The following is a 7548-nucleotide window of genomic DNA, read 5'->3' as shown; positions in this document are numbered from 1 at the left end:
ACATGATGATGAGTTTACCTCTTTATGCACTGAAGCTGGCACGTTCCCTGAGTTTTTCCAGCAAGATGGTGCACCACCACATTATGGGTGCCAGGTCCGAGCATTCCTAGATGAACAGTTTCCTGGAAAGTGGATTGGTCGTCGTGGGCCAGTTGAATGGCCCCCAAGGTCTCCCGATCTGACCCCCTTAGACTTTTATCTTTGGGGTCATCTGAAGGCAATTGTCTATGGTGTGAAGATACGAGATGTGCAGCACCTGAAACTACGGATACTGGATGCCTGTGCTGGCATTTCTCCTGCGGTGTTGCTATTAGCGTGTGAAGAGTGGGAGAAGAGGGTTGCATTGACAACCTTGACATTGACAACATTGGGCAGCACATTGAACACATTTTATAAGTGGTCAGAAACTTGTAAATAACTCATGAAAGAATAAAGTTACGTTGAAACCAAGCACACCATTGTTTTTCTTGTGACATTACCAATAAATTTGATGTGTCACATGGCCCTCTTCCTATTGAAAAAACAAAAGTTGTATCCAAGATGGCCGACTTCTAAATGGCCACCATGGTCACCACCCATCTTGAGGAGTCTGCCCCCTCACATATACTAATGTGCCACAAACAGGACTTTAATATCACCAACCATTCCCATGTTATTACAGTGTATCCAAATAAATAGCCCACCCTGTAGAACTGCTTCAGGATCAATTGATAAATTTGCAGAATGTTTTTCCTGCCTCTATGGAGACAATACAATGTAGGTGATGGTATAAACACTTTCCTATCCTAACAGCTACTACCAGATGTACTTGATTACTTGTTCTGACTTGTGAAGGAAAGACAGTGCAAACACTGTCCAGGCCCTCATCATATACTGACCAATAACTATAAAATATAAACAAGGTCATAATTACAATTGCAAGATATTAACTCACAATTTAGTTCCTGCTTGCTACTGAAGTTGCTTTGGTTATAAAACACTTAAACTTTATTACATATCACATTAGAAATTATGCAACAGATTAAATCCACATAATCACCATTAAATTTTCAATTTGTATTATAATGTGATATTAAGTACGAACCAAAGGAGGAACACTATAAATTTCTTAATAGTATAATATTTTATTCAGCAGTGTAGCATTTAATAAGACTAGCATTTTAGAATCTGTCCAAATAAAGGCCTTAGGGCTAAATTCCAAAGCTTGCAGGATTTGATCAGTTATTATGTTTTAAATGGAACTCCATACCTTCTTGTCATTGCAAACACTTCTTTCTTCATAACGTTTACTGTTCGGAAAACAGAGAAAGACAGAGTTGCATTTGTGTGTGTGTGTGTGTGTGTGTGTGTGTGTGTGTGTGTGTGTGTGTGTGTGTGTGTGTGTGTGTGTGAGAGAGAGAGAGAAAGAGAGAGAGAGAGTGAGAGGGAGGGAGAGAGGGAGAGAGACCTTAAGTTTCTTTACAAGCTGAGAGTGACAAACAGGAAGACAGAACCTGTGAGTGGTTAGTGACAGTCGAGAGGGCTCCACTGTAATTGTTTTTCTTCTTATATTTTCTTGGGGAGATTGTGCCATCAGTGTCTGCAGACCTACAGGTAGCCGAGCTAGGCAACAGATAAAGATGACTGACAGCTTCAATTTTGATCTAGATTCATCTCACTTTGCTTTTTCTTTTCTTTTTGTCCATTGGACAGCAAAACACAAATAGGAGAAAGTGGTAGTATGTAAATAAGCTGCACTGACATAGTTGCCAAAAACGTTATCTGGGAAGTCACAAAGTAATTGTGACTAAGCGACATCAACGTCTAGCCAGTGGTTCATTCTGTATCATTTTGAACTAAATAAAAAACAAGATTGCTGTTTGAGCGGTCTGTCTTTAAAAACCTGAAGGAACGATTTTAATTGAATTTCCAAAAAAACTCACACTCAGTGATATTTGTAATGAACTCATTTACTAGTTTGCTTATTTACTTATTTTTAGAAAGTAACATTTTGTACTGTTGCTTTAAATGTAAATGTATTTTAAAAAAAATAACTTAATATTTAGATTAAATGTAGGTATACCTAAGCAAATATTAAAAAGCAAACTACAGAATATGCACACATGCACACACACAGAACTTTTTTAGGAACCAAACTGTGTAAAATGTGTTCATCTCTAGGGTCATTACTTGGTTTACCTCATATTTATTATTTACATTCAGACATATTTTTTGGTTGATTTTTGATTTGCGATTTCTTCATTGTACAATTTAACTGTTTGTCTTCTACTTTGTGACTCAGACATTCCACTTGCTGGGATTTATTTGGGGCTAACTTTAAAAAACAAATATCTAAATGACCCTATTGGTGATTAGTTAACATGTTTCATACATTTTGCCCTTTTTACTTTCTTGGAGATAAAATCATTTAATTATTATGTCTCTCATGATGGCATTGTCCCTGCCGGCACTGCCTGGAGTCTGGCACCTCAGCCAACTATTCTTGTTGAAGAAAAGACATCAGTAGGAAGTTAGCCAGCTGTCAGATGTGTCAGTGAGACACACCTGGCTGCTACAGCACAGGAAAACTTGACTGAGACTGCCCTGAGCTGGGCTGCTTATGCACTCCTGCAGACATAATAGGCAGGCAGTAAGTGGGTGGAGGACATTGTCACACTCAGTGTAGCACATAGCAGATCCGCAAGAGAAAAGAGCTGATTTGAAAGTAGAAATATAATTATAAACAAAGCAACAATGTATTCCTCTAAGGACCAGCACAAACTGCTAGCACCATTAACTACTGCTGTATGTTTACACTACCTCATTATGAAGCCTAATTCACAGTGGACAGAAGCAATTTGAGATGTAGACGAGGGGGTACATTTCTAAATTACATGGTATTACAGGATAAACAGTTACAGGATTTGGCTCAGATGTACTGACTGATTTGATGTTGCACTTTTCTCTTGCCCTTTAGCACCATAAGCCTCCTAATGATTTTAGTTATGAAATCATTAGGAGGCTTATGGTGAAATCATTAGTTATGCAACTCATAGTTATGCTTTCGCCATACACTCACAGTGTCATCAGTTAGTCCTACTAACCTTACTCTATGTATCACATTTTCTGAAGAGAACATATGTACAGATTTAAAGTGAGTAATAAATGGACAGATTTCACACAAATGATGAAATTAACAATAAAGTCACTGTTCTCACGAACATAGATTCAGCTTTACAGACAGCTAAACATCCTCCTAATCAAAATTCAAGGAACAGGCCAATGTGTTGGGTTGAATGGTTTACTAAGGATAAAGTGTGAAACTGTTGACACAAGCAGAAATAAAACCAATAAAAACGTTGGATCAATGCACAATATAACAAACACAGCAGTAAAGCCACTGTTGTGGTTCTGGGTGTTACCCAGTGTTTTGTGTTTAATTGATATTTCTTGATTATTTGTTATTTATGTGTCCCAGTCCTGCGTGTGGTGTATCTAGTTTTGCTTCCCCATGTCTTGTTATGTTTGATTACTCCCAGCTAGGGATGGGTATTGATAAGATTTTTACGATTCCGATTCCATTTTCGATTCTGTTTAACGATTCGATTCTTTATCGATTCTCTTATCGATTCTCTTATCGATTCTTTTTTAAAAAAGGAGAACACTAAGGTCGATTAGCTTAGAACTGTGTTTTATATCTTCTCTTTGAACAAGATAGAAATTTAGGAGTAACATGGCCTTACAAACCCAACAGTGAGATCTTAAGAGATCCACAGCCTACGGCTCTTCGATGGGGTGTCACAGAATCCCCAGGAAAAAAAATTGTAAATGTAAAACAATAAAATACAGTGGGGCAAAAAAGTATTTAGTCAGCCACCGATTGTGCAAGTTCCCCCACCTAAAATGATGACAGAGGTCAGTAATTTGCACCAGAGGTACACTTCAACTGTGAGAGACAGAATGTGAAAAAAAAAATCCATGAATCCACATGGTAGGATTTGTAAAGAATTTATTCGTAAATCAGGGTGGAAAATAAGTATTTGGTCAATAACAAAAATACAACTCAATACTTTGTAACATAACCTTTGTTGGCAATAACAGAGGTCAAACGTTTACTATAGGTCTTTACCAGGTTTGCACACACAGTAGCTGGTATTTTGGCCCATTCCTCCATGCAGATCTTCTCGAGAGCAGTGATGTTTTGGGGCTGTCGCCGAGCAACACGGACTTTCAACTCCCGCCACAGATTTTCTATGGGGTTGAGGTCTGGAGACTGGCTAGGCCACTCCAGGACTTTCAAATGCTTCTTATGGAGCCACTCCTTTGTTGCCCGGGCGGTGTGTTTTAGATCATTGTCATGTTGGAAGACCCAGCCTCGTTTCATCTTCAAAGTTCTCACTGATGGAAGGAGGTTTTGGCTCAAAATCTCATTCTGTCCTTAACACGGATCAGTCGTCCTGTCCCCTTGGCAGAAAAACAGCCCCATAGCATGATGTTTCCACCCCCATGCTTCACAGTAGGTATGGTGTTCTTGGGATGCAACTCAGTATTCTTCTTCCTCCAAACACGACAAGTTGAGTTTATACCAAAAAGTTCTACTTTGGTTTCATCTGACCACATGACATTCTCCCAATCCTCTGCTGTATCATCCATGTGCTCTCTGGCAAACTTCAGACGGGCCTGGACATGCACTGGCTTCAGCAGCGGAACACGTCTGGCACTGCGGGATTTGATTCCCTGCCGTTGTAGTGTGTTACTGATGGTGACCTTTGTTACTTTGGTCCCAGCTCTCTGCAGGTCATTCACCAGGTCCCCCTGTGTGGTTCTGGGATCTTTGCTCACCGTTCTCATGATCATTTTGACCCCACGGGATGAGATCTTGCGTGGAGCCCCAGATCGAGGGAGATTATCAGTGGTCTTGTATGTCTTCCATTTTCTGATGATTGCTCCAACAGTTGATTTTTTCACACCAAGCTGCTTGCCTATTGTAGATTCACTCTTCCCAGTCTGGTGCAGGTCTATAATACTTTTCCTGGTGTCCTTCGAAAGCTCTTTGGTCTTGGCCATGGCGGAGTTTGGAGTCTGACTATTTGAGGCTGTGGACAGGTGTCTTTTATACAGATGATGAGTTCAAACAGGTGCCATTCATACAGGTAACGAGTGGGGGACAGAAAAGCTTCTTACAGAAGACGTTACAGGTCTGTGAGAGCCAGAGATTTTCCTTGTTTGAGGTGACCAAATACTTATTTTCCACCCTAATTTACGAATAAATTCTTTACAAATCCTACCATGTGAATTCATGGATTTTTTTTTCACATTCTGTCTCTCACAGTTGAAGTGTACCTCTGGTGCAAATTATTGACCTCTGTCATCATTTTAAGTGGGGGAACTTGCACAATCGGTGGCTGACTAAATACTTTTTTGCCCCACTGTAAATATTCTTCTGTAACAATAACAAAGTATAACATAAATGATTCTGTAGCAATTACACAAGAATATCCAGTAATGTCCCTGCCTACAATTAAACACATTCACTTACCGAAAATCGGGGGCATCTGCTGTGGCAAATGGGTGCAAGCCTTTTACCACAAAATTAGTCACTGCTCGGTGACATTCGTCTATCCTGGCCTGAAAGGAGACGCTACCGGTGCCAGCGAGCGCCAGCCAGACTCTGTCTGTCTCGTTCATCATGGTCACCTAAATGCACAGTAATGGCAGGTTTTGTAATAAGGCAGATACCCATCCCTACTCCCAGCTGTGCTTTCCTCCTGTGTCTCATTCCCTCATCATTCCTTACGGTGAGTTCACACAGAACGCGATAGACGCGACCAAAAAGCACCAGATTCCCCGTAGCTGGTCACGTGCACATTCGCACCTCGACGTGCGACCAACGCGAATTGGTCGCGCTTCAAAATGTGCAATTTTCATGCGCGTGAAGCAGAAATGTGGGAGGAAGTAGTGCCAGATGGTATGTTTGCAAGATAGCAGCTGTCGAACTAGCGTTTGAAGAGAGAGTCTCCCTTCTCTATTCACTGTGGAGAGCAGAGCAGTGGCGTAAAGGACGTCCTCGCCGTACCTGGGTCCATCAGGTCCTCCAGAAGCAGTTTGATGAGTTTCACCACTTGCTCCAGGAGCTGTGTCTGGATGACGGCCGCTTTCAGCGGTACCACCGTCTTTCCCTCGCCCAGTTTGAGGAGCTGCTGTCCTGCGTCGGCCCGCATCGCCCGCCTAGACACCAACTACAGGCGCTCAATCCCACCAGCAGAGCACCTGTCCGTCTGCCTGCGGTTAGTAAAAGTGTTTAGTCCTTTATCGATACCTGTGCTAATATATGCTCATTTGAAGTCCCAGTGACTTCCCCACGGCAAATGCAACCAAATTTCTCAGTGGTGTGACTAAAGAAAATCCTAGGTCGCACCAGTGCAACCAGCCGTTCGGGTAAAAAAAAAAAGTCTCTGCAAATTTGAAAGTCTCTGTGTGGCCAACAGCAGAAAACATTATGGCCATATAGTTGGCTAAACCAATCATGAAGGTTCTGCTTAGAGTAGCTGAACGCCGCAGTACTGACTCCGCAGTGGAACATGGGAATAGAGCAGCTGCGAGAGAATTCAACATTAATGAATCAATAGTACAGAAGTGGAGGAAGCAAGAAGAATGAGTTGAGTAAAGTTTGATTTATCTGACTCTTTGGTTTTGTTTAATGCGCCTTATAATCCGGTGCGCCTTATGGTCCAATAAATATGGTAACTTATCTTTTTTGTAGATATGTGCTCCAAATAAAGAATTTTGTGTTGACAAGATTGTTAGTTAATCATTTACAAACCAAAATTGTCTGTATGGACAGCAATTTAAAAAAAAAAAGTGAACATGTAAAGCTGCAGTGTTAGTGATGCGGTTGAAAAATGTGGGTGCTTTTGCACTGGTGCACCTAAGAAACAAAGTTAGGTGCACCAGTGCAACCGTAGCAAAAAGTTAGTCTAGAGTCCTGGTTTTCCTAGCTCTTGTTTTCTTAGTTCCTAGTTACAGTTCAGTTCAATTCAATTTTATTTATATAGCACCAAATCACAACAACAGTTGCCTCAAGGCGCTTTATATTGTAAGATAGACCCTACAATAATGGATACAGAGAAAAACCCAACAATCATATGACCCCCTATGAGCAAGCACTTTGGCAACAGTAGGAAGGAAAAACTCCCTTTTAGCAGGAAGAAACCTGCAGCAGAACCAGGCTCAGGGAGGGGCGGGGCCATCTGCTGCGACCGGTTGGGGTGAGAGAAGGAAAACAGGATAAAGACATGCTGTGGAAGAGAGACAAGTACGATTCAATGCAGAGAGGTCTGTTAACACATAGTGAGTGAGAAAGGTGACTGAAAAGGAAAAATTCACTGCATCATGGGAATCCCCCAGCAGTCTACACCTATTGCTGCATAACTAAGGGAGGATTCAGGGTCACCTGGTCCAGCCCTAACTATATGCTTTAGCAAAAAGGAAAGTTTGAAGCCTAATCTTAAAAGTAGAGATAGTGTCTGTCTCCTGAATCCAAACTGGAAGCTGGTTCCACAGAAGAAG

Source organism: Diplotaxodon limnothrissa, linkage group LG6 (genome assembly GCF_057381915.1).
Source record: "Diplotaxodon limnothrissa isolate DT_005_m linkage group LG6, D_limnothrissa_male_GT1.1, whole genome shotgun sequence".
In the NCBI taxonomy this organism is placed as follows: Eukaryota; Metazoa; Chordata; class Actinopteri; order Cichliformes; family Cichlidae; genus Diplotaxodon; species Diplotaxodon limnothrissa.
Note: the sequence above shows the minus strand (reverse complement) of the source record.